The sequence below is a fragment of the Nelumbo nucifera genome, chromosome 2, assembly GCF_055504915.1.
Source record: "Nelumbo nucifera cultivar China Antique chromosome 2, China Antique-T2T, whole genome shotgun sequence".
Taxonomy (NCBI): Eukaryota; Viridiplantae; Streptophyta; class Magnoliopsida; order Proteales; family Nelumbonaceae; genus Nelumbo; species Nelumbo nucifera.
In genome coordinates, this window is record NC_142650.1 from 15,872,829 (window position 1) to 15,887,346 (window position 14,518).

Here is a 14,518-nt window from a genome sequence, read left to right on the forward strand (position 1 = left end):
TCTGGATCATGGACTGTTTCCTAAACAATACAAGAAAAATTGGAACCTCAATTGCTCATCAGCACACTTACACAAAAATAAACCAAATCAGAAACATCCTATATATGTCTCGTATCATTACTAGGTTGTGCAACTTGAAAGGATTAATGCTTTTCGGGACAATTTATGATGTGGGAAAGACATTAATGTTAAGGTGCCAATTGGCAAGGGGTGGATTCGAGACTCACTTGGTTGCTTTTTTTGGGCAAGATTTTTCAACTACTCTATTCACAGTATGTGCATGACTGATATATTTTTAAAAATTCCTAAAATATCCTTGGTTACTGTGTCAAATTATAAACAACAAGATGATTGCTTCCTTCTGTTGCAATCCCTCTTTCCTCTTGAAGTTGCAATCTCTTAACCACTCCCTGAAGCTCCTAAAAAATCTTAAGTTTTCTCCTCGTCTCAACCTCAGTTTCATTCGCTCTTCCGTCTTGAAGTTGCAATCCCTTTAACGCTCTAATCTAGCATTCCACTTTGATCCCAACCTCTGTTGCTGCTTCTGTTTCCGCTTCAAGCTCTGCATACCTTCTTCATGACAGTTGCAATTTTTCCTTAGAAACCTTTCAAGTAACAGAAAAGGAAGACAGAAGCAAATGGTTGTCCAGTTCATCCCGTTGTATCAATCAAAAGTCAAAACCAAAGCAAATAGAGGTCACATTCGGGATGGACACACAACGCATGAGCGCATTACTTATCCTTACAGCCGTATTTAGCTTGTCTGCAACCACATATTCACATTACAAGCAAACAACACTAATATCCTCCCAATTGCTTGACTTCCACAGGACTGTTCCAAAAAAATTGATACTCATAAGCTATATTAGCTAGACAGTCATCACACCTAGCTATTAGCTTCTCGATAACAGCTTAACAGACTGATAGTGCTTTAGAATAGGACTTCATTCTTTCCAATTTGGGCATTTTTTAGATTGTAAGGCTGGTATAGTGGACTTAGAGTCTAATTCAATAACGAGGGGAAACCATCCTCTGTGCAATATACTACCCAAAGCTCAGCTGTTTCAATTCATGAATTGTAGGAACTCCAATATTGATGCAAAATCCTCCATACCAACAACCGAACAAGCCTGTTGTAGTAGCCAATCCCATGCTTCTTCTGACTAAACCATAAGACTTGTGTTGGGGGAGGCCAGGGTTCCATTTGATACTTCTCCAAATCTTGGAATCACTCCAAACAACTGGATTAGCAACAAGGAAATTATCTATATAATATTGAATGGATGACCATATCAATTTAACAGTTGTATTTATTTATTGGAAACTAGATTTTCATATTATCCACAGAGTATGGCACAATAATGTTAGGTTTCTTTTGTCTAGAATTATTAACAAATGATTTCCCCATTGTCGTATGAAGTAGTCCTGCTCAGCACTTGGATTAATATCCAGATATGTCCAAATATTTCTATTGACATCACAGTTTGTAGATAAATGCTTTAAATCCTCAGGTTCCTAATTACATATTTGACAAACAAGGTTTTGAATGATATTTCTGTGATAAAGTTGAGTGGATGCATGTTGGAAGTTTGCCTTGAATTAGCAACCACATAATAAAAAAATGTTGCCATCCTATATAAGAACAAGGTAGTTTCCAAATTCGATAAGGGGTTGGCCATATTTATGAGTGAAGAGAACTTCAAAGGCCGATTTAACTGTTACATTGCCATCCTTACTCGACCCCCAAACCCACTTGTCTTCTATGACACTTTCTGATCTGGTTTCTTAAGAGGGATTACTCTAATCATATGGACAATTTGATTTAACTATTACATTGCCATCCTTAGTCGACCCCCAAACCCACTTGTCTTCTATGACACTTTCTGATTGATCTAATTTCTTAAGAGGGGTTTCTCTAATCATATGGTCAACTCTAGTGGGGTAGAAGAGATTCAACTTCAGTGGTTATGAAAATTTAGACAGCCCTATGGTTAAGAAATATTGAACAATTGACAAAAATTGTAAACTAAAATATAAAATTTTCTTAAATTCCACACAGACAAAAAAAAAGAAAAGAAAAAGAAAAGCACTACCTATCTCAAGTAAGGTGCACCAAAGTTCAGGTGTGCCACTAGAGGGGGAAGTCATCCCCTCTCTAGAATTTAATGAAATGTTAAAAGTGGATTTATCTTGACAATTAATGCTTAATCATGGGAATTGGGGTGAATCTCTAGTGTCATAACTGTTGGACGGGGTTTGATTGCCATCTATATGGAGATGGTGATTTCAATGAGGCTTGAACAGACAAATAAAATTGTAAGTGTACCATCATCAAGCGTTAATCCTCCACTCTTGGTAGTTTAATGAAATGAGGGCCTGAATGTTTAGCTATTACTATCGCCAGAAAAAACCTCAGCTGTTAAGTATTAAAACAAAAAGGTGAGTTGTTACAATCAATTCAAATAGAAATGCACAAGGCAATTAGCCTTTAAAATTTTCAGCATTGGTTTCTGATGGTGCGCGATCCGGTCGGTCCTAACTGTCAACAACCTTGTCTCTGACTGGAGCAACAGGTGCCTGAAACGGGGAAGAAGGCAAGGAGTCTCCGGGGAGGAACCCGGTGAAAGTGCTTTGAAGCTCAAATTAGTATTTCCTCAAAGGCAAGATAAAAAACCAGATGACGCAAAGTTATCACATACCTCTCTTCTTGGGGTGAAGGGGGTCTTTTATAACCACTTCGCGCACTCACCCAAGCTCCTGTCAAGTCGGGTATCATTATCTCTGCACTTCTGCCAGTTCGGGTGTCATCACCCCTGCTCTCATTGTCGGAGCCGTCTCTGTAACTGGAGGTGGCGGTGGCAGGTGACTGTTGAAGTGCGGCTATCAAGCGTCAGATCCTAAGTCAGTCAGGTGCGCCGCCTCAGGATACAGACTCCTTTGGTGTTAGGTACGGTACGATTGCTCAGTTTGGCATCCTGGAGACGAAGTGCTGGAGTGGTGTGCGAGGTGCAGTCTTGAGTTCGGATAGAGGTGTGGCCCGAATTGCCCTGGGGCGGGCCAATTCGGGTTGTTGCCCTTTGCGCTCCTCATAAGGCTCGGGGTCAAAGGGAGAGTTCGGGCTCCTTTTGGGGAGTTCAGACCGCTGGTTCCTCCTTTCGGAGCTCGCGCCTTGGGCGTACCGTCGTGCGGAGTTGTTGCCTCTGCCATGTGTTGAGTGGTTACGAGGTCGGGCCAAATCTTCCTTCATCAATTGCCCCCCACTCTTTGCGCTAAGGGGCTTGCCCTGGCGTGGGAAGTTCGCGAGGTGGCGGGTGGATTTGACCCGTACTTTGAACTGGTTTGACTGATAGCGCGAAATGCGCGTTCGTCAGGAGTTCTCCAGGTTCCTCGAGCGCCAAAAAGTTAGGAAACGCGCCAATCCGTCTATAAATGCTGAAAGATGTGACAGCACGCGTTTATTTCAAAATTTAAAAACGCGCCGCTGGTGCCTTTAATACGGGGAGACGTGCGCCGGCGCTTCTTCAGTTTCAAAAGATGTGCGGCCAGTCACATCTCGGTCTTAGGAGACGTGCGGTCAGTGCGATTGTGGGCCATTGGATTTGCCTCGATCAGAACCGTTGGTTTTCGGTTATTGTGGGTATAAATAGTGGGGGACCCCAGTCGCTTTTTATTGCCATTCTCCTGCGTTTTGCTTCTTGAGCTCGCATCCAAGTTTTAGCTCGCGTCCAAGTTCCCGTAGTCCGTTTGCTTTTTCTGGGTGAGTCTACTTTCTTCCTGGTATCCTTTTCCTCCCGATGTCTAGCTTGGATAGCTCAGACAGTTCTTCGAGGGGGTCAGATGCAGGTTCTACGAACCGAGTTGCATCCCCCGACAGACTTAGTGAACCCGAGGTGGAGCTCAAGGAAGAGTTCGAACCCGTAGGCTGAGTCGCCTCGGGTAGTTTGGCGTCCTCCTCCCGTTGAGGTTGGACGTTAGACAAGTTTGGGCCCTCGACCATGACTCCTGAGGGGCTTTACTCCCTTATCACCCAGTTCAACTTGCTTAGGGAGTACACTTACTTTATACCCTTGGGCAACTTCCCTTGGGAACACGGTCCCGATGAGATCGTGATATTCCGAGAGCAGCTCGTCGCTAGGTTGCGCCTACCTTTCCACCCCGTCATTGTCGAGGTTATGAACCACTTCGGTGTTACCGTCGGCCAGCTTCACCCGAATTCTATTCGTAACTTGGTGGGGACTATCTTCCTCTTTTGCGAACAGATCTTGCCTTTAGACCTGGAGATCTTTTCTTCCATTCTAATGCTTAAGAAGCAAGCGGGTCCCCTTCCCGGGCGTAGGCGGGCGTACTACCTGTCTCCTCGCCCGGGGTTTAAGCTTTTACATGATCTTCCCAACAAGGTCCCGACGTGGAAACGGGACTACTTCGGGGTGCGAAGTGCAATGGGGTGGCCGTTCCAAACCGGGTGGGGGATGGCTGCCCCCGATGCCGGTGTTACGCTTGATAGGGAGACGGTGAAGGGCCTCTGGGAATGGGCATGACTTGTGCTAAAATGCCACCATTATCTGACAGAGGCCAAGCTCATCGAGGCTGGTCTAAGTTCGGGTAGGTTCCTTGCTCAGAGGCTTGCCTTTTGTTTTGCTTTCCGTTCAATCGTTTTCCTGATGCCAAGCTCTTTTTGCAGGTGCGATGGATGCAGAGAAGACTTGCGGTGGGAACCTGTTTCATGTCATGAAGAGGAGGAAGCGAGTCGCCAAACAGACTCGTGCCAAGCTGCCCCGAGATGCGGAGCCCGAGGTACCGAGCTACCCGTCAGTGGATCCGCCTAGGGAGCCCAAGATGGCCCCTCCAGTACAAGAAGCGGCAGGGGCCCCTTACGCTGAGGCTGCTTACACGGGGGCTCCTACTTACACCGAGTCTGCTTATACGCGAGTTGGGCCTTCAGGCTCGGGAGGCCAAAGCGAGTTCAGGAGCGTGTTGTCGCCGAACCACGCTCTCCAAAAAAGTAGGGAGGCCGTTTACCCTGAGGAGGTCACGGCGTGGACCGAGCTTCCTTTGAACCATGTAGCCTGTCGTGCTGCCTCTCATGCCATGGTAGTAAGTCAGCGACTTCTTGTCGGGCTCCTTGTCATTACCTTTCTTGCTATTGCTCTTTAAACACTTGTTATTTTTCCTTTTGGTAGGTGAACTCCTCCATCCATGCCTTAGCGGCCCAAGCGGAAAGGAGCTCGAGGCGAGCACGAGCTACCGAAGAGGCTTCCCGCGCTGCCGAGGCGGCTTCTCGAGCTGCTGAAGCGGCTTCTCGCGTTGCACAGGCCAGGTTAGCGAGGTCTCAGAGAGACATCGAAGCCATGGGAGTGGTGGTGAATCATATGGCGGACCTGAGGCTGGACTTGCAACATCAGGTCGAATATCTTCGAGAGGATATTAGGGAGAGGACAGAGATCTTTTCTCAGGGCATTGAGGACGCTAAGAAGAAGGTCATCGATGACTATATCGCCTCGCCTCGCTTTGACGACCTGATGGTGGGATCGTATAGAAGGGGTTTTAAACTGAGCCGGTGGATGATTCGGAATACGTATCCCGAGCTCGATATTAGCGCCATAACCACTTCATGCATTACTCAAGAGATGGCCAACGCTGTTGACGGTGAACCGGATTCTGAGGACGAGGCAGGACCTTCGGGTATTGTTGAAGTGCCTTTTGATGGTGAAGAAGTACCTCTGGGCCTGTGAGCTCGCTTCTGTTTTTTTTTTTTGGGAATGTAAACAAAGTATCTTGCAATGGAATGATTTTCTTTTGGTTAAGTGTTGGTCACTCTTTCTTCCGAACTAACCGTATTGCCGAACTGACCATATGCCCAATCTATTTTTTGCCCGGGTTACTATACTCGTGCGGTTTGTTTTGGTGTTAACACTTGGCCTTTGCTTGCCCATGCCAAGGTCCTTGTTAGCTCGGCATTCTATCCCTTAGGCTCTGGTAGCGACTTAGTCCACTTGCTTGGTGATCTATAGGTAGTATCATCTCAAGTTAACGACGTCTCACGCTCGGGGTACTTGTTTGCCCTCTAAAGTTTCGAGCTCGTATGCTCCCCCAAGCGCCCTCTTTACTCGGTAGGGCCCTTCCCAATTCGGTCCAAGTTTGCCCACGCTAGGCTCGGGTGCCATGATCTTACGGAGAACTAGGTCGTCGACGCGGAAGTTTCATTTTTTTACTCTGGCATTGTAGTACCGAGCTACTCTTTGCTGGTAAGCTGCGGTCCGGATGCACGCGAGGTCTCTTACCTCGTCCAGTAGGTAGAGGTTGGTACGTAACTCGTCTCCGTTTGTCTGATCGTCATATGCTTCTAGTCGCAATGTAGGTACTTCTATCTCTGTCGGGATTACCACTTCAGTGCTGTAGGTGAGGTTAAAGGGGGTCTCTCCCGTGGCGGTTTTTTCCATAGTTCGGTGAGCCCATAGAACACTTGGTAGCTCGTCCGCCCACAACCCTTTAGCTCGGTCTAGTCGCGCTTTCAGTCCGCAAAGGATAGCTCGGTTCATTACTTTTGTTTGACCGTTTGCCTGCGGGTGCACGACCGATGTGATGTTCTGCCGAATCCCCATATCTTGGCACCATTCCTGAAACTTGATGTCTTCAAACTGCTTGCCATTTTCGGAGATCAGTACCCGAGGTAACCCGAAGCGACATACTATGTTCTTCCAAAAGAAGTTCTGTACGTTTCGAGCTGTAACTGTTGCAAGAGGTTCAGCTTCTATCCACTTTGTGAAGTAATCTACCGCCACCACTAGGAACTTCCTCCCACCTGTTGCTGGCGGGAATGGCCCCAGGAGGTCAATGCCCCATTGCGCAAAGGGCCATGGGCTGGTGAGATACTTGAGGTCGACGGCAGGCTGATGGTGGATATTGGCATGCTTCTGACACTTGTCGCATTTTCTAACGAACTCAATGGCCTCTATCTTCATCGTTGGCCAGTAGTACCCTTGATGAAGTGCCTTTTGGGCGAGGGCCCCGCCCCCCCAAGTGCCTGCCGCACAGACCTTCATGAGTGTCACGGAATACGAGCTCGGCTTCGGCAAGTCACAAGCAACGCAGGTAGGGGAGCGTGTAGGACCGTCGGTATAGCCGTTCGTCTATTATGACATATTTGGCTGCCTAGCGCTACACCCTTCTGGCTGCATTGCGGTCCGCAGGGAGGGTCCCATCTAGCAAGAAGTTTGCGAGTGGGTCGATCCAGCTTGGCTCTGCTTCAAGAACGGGAGCGACCTCCTCTGCCCCACCGAGAATGCTAGGCTGAGGTAAGTCCTCTATGTACACGGTTCTCATGGCGTTGTGACTGAGGCTGGCTAACCGGGACAGGGCGTCGACCTCAGTGTTCTCTAACCTCGGGATTTGCTTGATGAAGTGTGACTGGAAGTTGAGCAGAGCCTCCTTTACCTTTGCCAAGTAGGCGATCATAGTTAGCTCGTGTGTTTCGTATTCGCCCGTAACCTGGTTGACCACAAGCTGGGAATCGCTGCAGATAACTATCTGTTTCGCTCTTACCTTTTGTGCTAGGGCTAGCCTGGCTATCAATGCCTCATACTCCACCTCGTTGTTGGATGTCGCGAACTCAAAGCGTAGCGTGCATTCCAATTCCGTGCCACCCAAGCCGCACAGGACTATTCCAGCCCCGCTGCCCTGTTGGTTCGAGGAGCCATCTACGTGAAGGATCCAGGGCTCCTCATCCCAGTTGGCATTTGGCCTAACTAGGAGAGATGCTACCCTGGCTGCTACCTCACGGGGTTCGAACTTTATTGGCCTAGGAGCTCCGGGCTCACCCGGACTGGGGATCTCGGGCTCAACCGGCCTAGGGACTTCGAGGCTGAACGTGCACTCGGCGATAAAATCTGCCAAGGCTTGGGCCTTAATAGTAGTTCGTGGATTATATTGGAGGTCGTACTCACTGAGCTCGATGGCCCACTTCGTCAGCCGACCGGAAACCTCGGGCTTGAGTAAGACTTGCCTCAAAGGTTTGTTAGTTAAGACGATGACAGTGTGAGCCTGGAAATATGGGCGGAGTTTCCGAGCTGCAATTATTAATGCGTATGCCATCTTTTCTATCTGCGGGTATCTCGTCTCTTCTCCCTACAGAATTTTACTAACATAATAGATGGGTCGTTGGACTCGATCTACTTCTTTTATTAGTACCGAACTGACCACCTCGTCGCTTGCCGAGAGGTACAGTTCTAAGACCTCGCCCTCCTCGGGCCTGGTTAAGATCGGTACACTAGCGAGGTAGTTCTTTAGCTCATCGAACGCGAGCTGGTAGTCTCGGGTCCATTCGAACCCTTTGCCTTTGATTGCTTTAAAGAAAGGCAGGCAGCGGTCTGCCGACTTGGACATGAAGCGGCTCAAAGCGGCTATGTGGCCATTTAGCCTCTGAACCTCTTTTACTTTTTGGGGTGGTCTCATATCTAGGATGACCTTTATCTTGTCTGGGTTGGTCTCAATACCGCACCAGTTGACGATGTACCCTAGGAACTTACCAGAGGTGACTCCGAAGATACACTTGTTTGGGTTCAGTTTCATGCTAAATCGACGCAGAATTTGGAAGACGGAATCTAAGTCTTGTATTAATTCATGCAAAAATTGTGTCTTGACGACCATGTCGTCTACATAACATTCTATCTTCGTGCCAATTAAGGGCTGAAACAGCTTATTCACAAGTCTTTGGAAGGTCGCCTCAGCATTCTTCAATCCGAAGGGCATGACCTTGTAGCAGTATAGGCCAAACTCGGTTATAAAGGTGGTTTTTTCCTCATCAGACTAGTCCATCCTAATTTGGTTGTAGCCCGAGTAGGCGTCCAAGAAGCTTAGCAGCTCATGTCCCGAGGTTGCATCCACTAGGCGGTCAATTCTGGGGAGGGAGAAGCAATCTTTCAGGCAAGCTCGGTTTAGGTCGGTGTAGTCGACGCACATGCGCCACTTGCCATTTGCCTTTTTTACCAACACTGGGTTGGCTACCCAGCTCGGGTAATGAGCTTCCCTTATGAAGTCTGCCGCGAGGAGCTTTTCGACCTTCTCATCGACTGCCCTCCAGCACTCTAGGGCTAAGTTGCATTTCTTCTGTCTAATGGGCCTGACTACAGGGTCAGTATTAAGTTTGTAAGTTATAAGGTTGGGGTCAATACCGGGCATATCGGCCGCGGACCATGCAAAAATATCTATATTTTGAAGTAAGAAACTTACTAGTTCGGATCGTAGAGGTTCTTGGATGGAAGCACCGATTTGTAGCGTCCGAGCTGGGTCCGCAGTTGAAGTTGGGATCGCGACCATTTCTTCTGTGGGTGCAGCTCGTTCTTCACCTTGCTCCGTATGCCGCTCCAGTTCGAAGTCGTCGGCCACCTTGGTTTTTCCCTTCAGGGTGGCAACATAGCACTTGTGGGACTCAAGTTGGTCGCCCCGCGCTACCCCCACACCGAGGTCTGTAGGAAACTTCATTGCCAAGTAGTAGGTAGAGATCACTGCCCGTAGGACATGAGTGATTGGCCGTCCTATTATGGCATTGTATGGGGAGGGGGTTGCGACCACCAGGAAATCGTGGTTGAGTCTGACTGCATAAGGCCATGTGCCGACTTCCACAGGTACCGTTATTTTCCCAAGGGGCCTGACTTCTTCTCCGCTGAAGCCTACCAGGGGAGTGTTTGCGGGATTCAACTCGCTTTTCTGCAACTGAAGCTGGTCAAACGCCGACTTGAAGAGAATGTCCGCCGAGCTACCTGAATCAACAAGTACGCGCCTGACTTCGAAGTCGCTGATCCTTAGTTTTATGACAAGGGCATCATCGTGCGGGTAGTGGACCCCTCGCGCATCGTCTTCCGTGAAGAGAATCGGTTCCTCCGTTTTCGGCCTCTTTGGAGGGTTTTGTTCTTCTCAGGCAGCTTCGCGAATTGACGCCCGAGCCGCTGCCGAAGTACAACCCGCTACCACCGAACCTCCTACTATCACGTGGATGGTTCCCCGAACTGGCCTCTCTTCCGGAGGTTGTCTTTGCGACGGTTCGGCCAGCCTGTTGCTGGACTCAGGGGCATCCTTACCGTGCTCCCCTTGCCGACTTGTCTTATTATTATTATTATTATGTTGTACAAAATTTCTCAAGTACCCACGACGAATGAGTTTCTCTATCTCGTCCCAGAGATTATTACAATGTTTGGTACTATGACCGTGATCTCTATGGAAACTGCAGTATAAGTTTTTGTTCCTCTCGTTTGGGTTCCCTTTTAGGCGAGGTGGCCATATTACGTACGGGGCGTCTTTGATCGTCATCAAGATCTCGGCCCGCCTCGCGTTTAAGAGTGTGTAGTCCGTCCGAGCTGCTAAGGGAGCTTGGAACGGCTATTTCGGCTTCGTCTCCTGGACTGGATCTTTCCTTCTTCTGTCATCTGGGTTGGAGGGCTCGCCTTCCCTCTTCCTTTTCTCGATCCCGCTTTCGGTCCTTTGGTTGATCTCCTCCTCTGTTCTCATGAATTTATCCGCGAGCTTGAGGAATTCAGCTACGGTTGCGGGCTGGCTAGCTACCATGTGCCACTTGAACTCCTTGTGTGTCACTCCTCTCTTGGCTGCCACGAGCTGCACTACGGGGTCCAGTCGCGGTATCTGCAAGCACGCATCATTGAACCGCTTGATGTAGCCCCGGATGGACTCTCCTTCCCTCTTGACTACTCCGAAGATGCTTTCCTCGGTTCTGGGACATCGCTTGCTAGTAACGAAGTGTGTGGTGAAGACCTGCACGAACTGGGTCCAGCTTTTTATTGACTCGGGGGCCAGGTTTCTGTACTAGGTGTAGGCCACCCCCTGAAGGTGGTAGTGAAGGCCATGCACATGCATGATTCACTGGCCCTTGCCAGGTGCATTTGGGACTGGTAGGCATCGACGTGGTCGTTGGGGTCGAAAGACCCATCATACTTGTCTAAAGGGGGGAGTTTGAAATCTCTGGGCATGGGGACTGCAAGGAGTTATGATGAGAGGGGGGAAGGGACTGAGAGAATAGGGGCAGCTTTTACCTCGTCTGAGCTTGCTTCTTCTTTACCTCGGAGCTCGGGCAGGACTCGGGTGGCAGTTTGGCGACTTCGTCGGCGTCTTCATTGCTGGGTGGGCCTGATACTGGCACTGCTGGCCTCTGTGTTGCCGAGCTCGATGGGCCCAGACTGTTGGTAGTCCGCCGCTAGGACGCTGAATCGGTTCTCTGTGGGCGGGAGCTCATACTTGGAGTGTCGAGGTGCTGACTTGGCGGGCGAGGTTCCCGACCTGCCAGCGAGATGCGAGGCAGGGGTGATTTTTCTTTCCCCTGGCCCGGGGATGAGGCCTGGCTCTTGGGGGGGTTTTGAAGTTGGGAGGCTTCTCCTCGGTGATGGCGTCCGCCCTAAGGGGAGGGCTTAACCGGCTTTGGAGCAGGGTGCTGAGGTGGAAGCTGTGGTTGGTTCAGAGGCAGTTGGGGGAACTGCTGCTGATAGTGATACTAAGAGATGTGGTGCAGTACTTGGTGCTGTTGGAACTGTTGCATTTGGGCTTGCATTGCCCGCATGCATTGCATCAAGTCATCAAACTGGTTCTGGATGGTCGCCAGGGGGACAGCAGTTGGTTCGGTAAAGGTTGTCTCGACAGGGAGAGGAAGGGGGACGTTCATGGCGGGAAGGTTCACGGGCACCACTGTTCATGGCGCATTCAGGCTGGGGATCCTATCCACCGGAAGGGGGATGGTGAACTGTCTGATGCACACCACGGGGACTTGAAGTTGTTCCCCGGTGGCATTCATCTCCGTGCTACGTCCGACATTGCTGGAAGAAGCCATGAGTGTTGGGGTTTCTTGGAAAAAAGGGGTTATGAGAGTTTTAGAGGGAGGCTTTTAGAAGCGTTTCCCACAGACGACGCCAATTGATGGTGTGCGATCCGGTCGGTCCTAGCTATCAACAACCTTGCCTCTGACTGGAGCAATAGGTGCCTGAAACAAGGAAGAAGGCGAGGAGTCTCCGGGGAGGAACCCGATGAAAGTGCTCCGAAGCTCAAGTTAGTATTTCCTCAAAGGCAAGATAAAAAACCAGATGGCGCAAAGTTATCACATACCTCTCCGGGGCAAAGTTATCACATACCTCACTGCCAGTTCTGCCAGTTCGGGTGTCATCACCTCTACTGGGGCAAAACCGCCACTGCTCTCCTTGTTGGAGCCATCTCTATAACTGGAGGTGGCGGTGGCAGGTGGTCGTTGAAGTGCGGTATCAAGCATCAGATCCTAAGTCAGTCAGGTGCGCCGCCTCAAGATACAGACTCCTTTGGTGTCAGGTACGGTACGATTGCTCAGTTCGGCGTCCTGGAGACGAAGTGCTGGAGTGGTGTGCGAGGTGAAGTCTTGAGTTCGGATAAAGGTGTGGCCCAAACTACCCTGGGGCGGGCCAGTTCGGGTTGTTGCCCTTTGTGCTCATCGTAAGACTCGGGGTCAAAGGGAGAGTTCGGGCTCCTTTTGGGGAACTCAGACCGCTGGTTCCTCCTTTCGGAGCTCGCGCCTTGGATGTACTGTCATGCCGAGCTGTTGCCTCTGCCACGTGTTGAGTAGTTATGAGGTCGGGCCAAATCTTCCTTCATCAGTTCTTTGGTTTTACTACAACGGTCCCAAGAGGTGAAGAGTGACAGGGGAACTTGCAAAACAAAAACACAACAGCCCTCCTCTTCACCATTTATAAGTTCCAATACATCTAGCTATTTGGTTCTATATGTCTATTCTCTTTAAATGTAAACCTGTAAAAATAACTATTTTATATTATTAGAAAAATGAAGAAAATAAATGATGGAGACCTTTTCTATGTTAGGAAAGAAGAAAATAATGTCGACCTCTGTGGTCGACAAAGACTTCTTGAGGTTAATGAACTTGCAAAACAAAGAGAAGAGTGATAGGGTTTTTTTTGTATGATCAATAATAGCTTCTTTGTGCTTATTGAACCAATAGCTGAATGGTACTACAAAATGAGGACACTTGTGCAGTTGCATTCATTTTGTAAAAACAGGTGTACGTAAAATAGAAACTAACCCTTTTTGCTTCCTGTCATGCAGCTTTAGACAGATAGGTTAGAATAAAAAAAATGAAGGGATATAATTAGAACTAAAAGAGTAATTCTAATTTTTATATATGGTTAGTTAATTAATAGAAATTAAATAATATATGAGAATGGGACAAACATGCATTTGCAGGGGTAATATTGAAAAAGCAAAATCAGAGTGTTCGACCATTCTACTTGTCTCATTCTCATTTTTATATATGGGTAGTAATAGAAAAAAAATCATATTTTTCAAAGAATTCAGCTTTCTCTCTATGCAAAATTGAGGATCAATGTATGTGGGGAATTGGCAGAGGGAAAAGAGCAATGAAATTGAAATTCAGACACAGAGATTACGACGGGAGAAGGAAACCTTTTACCACAATATTCAAGATATCCCAACCAATCCCAAGGAACTGTGGGGCCTTGAGATAGACTATGATGATACATTGACCCTAGAAATCTATTGAATAGTTACCAGATGTTGATGATGCAGAGCCATTGCCTTCACCTTGTCAAAATACTGCAGATAAATCTGCTACCACACCAGTCGGTACCAACAATGGCAACTCTCTAGAATCGGACCTTGAATTAGTTGCTGTGCTGCTCAAGAACCCGGAGCTGGTTTTTGCCTTGACATTTGGCCAGTGTGGCAACTTTATGGAGATCACATCTCCACCCCACAAGGGGTTGCCCCACAACGCCCCACAGTACATTTCTGCCGTATATTGAGAATATTTCTCATAATAATATCATCGGTTCTATATTATTATCGGGAGATGTCTTCAATACATATTGATAAAAAAAAAGATGTCCTCAATACACGGTGATAATGTGCTGTGGGGGAAGATGTGAACTCAACTTTATGAGTGAAGAAATACTAAAACTGTTGGGTATGATCAAGGCTAGCGGAATTGGTCTACCCGAGGGTGTTGTGGAAAAGCCGAATGGAAGCTGGAAATCACATAAGGCCCCAAGGGTTTGTTGCAGCCACCTGTTTGAGCTACCAACGGGTGGCGTTGGTTTCTGAGTAGCTCCTGCGGTCATTCCTTCCATGCCTGCTGCTCTATCATCGGCCACGATGCCTCAAGAAAACAAAAGTGTACTTTTTGCTCACAAGAATTGCAGCGTGCTTCGCCATCGAGAGATTTAAACGTTTAAAGCTCAGTTTGGTAGGAATATAAATACAAATATGTAGAGTGTAAAATCATATACTTTATATATATTTGAATTGTATATATTTATATTTATATTTTTTTTTAAACTGAGCCTAATTATAAATCTATGATCTACTTTTTTATCTTTCTGAAAACTTTTATTGATTGAATTTTTATTTTGAAAATTTGAAAAATAATTAAAGATAAATTTAACATTTTGTTTTTTCGTTAGTCAAATTTTAAAAAGATTTGCCATTTTTTTATAGTTTGTCTCACTTGAGTTGGGGAGGTGGG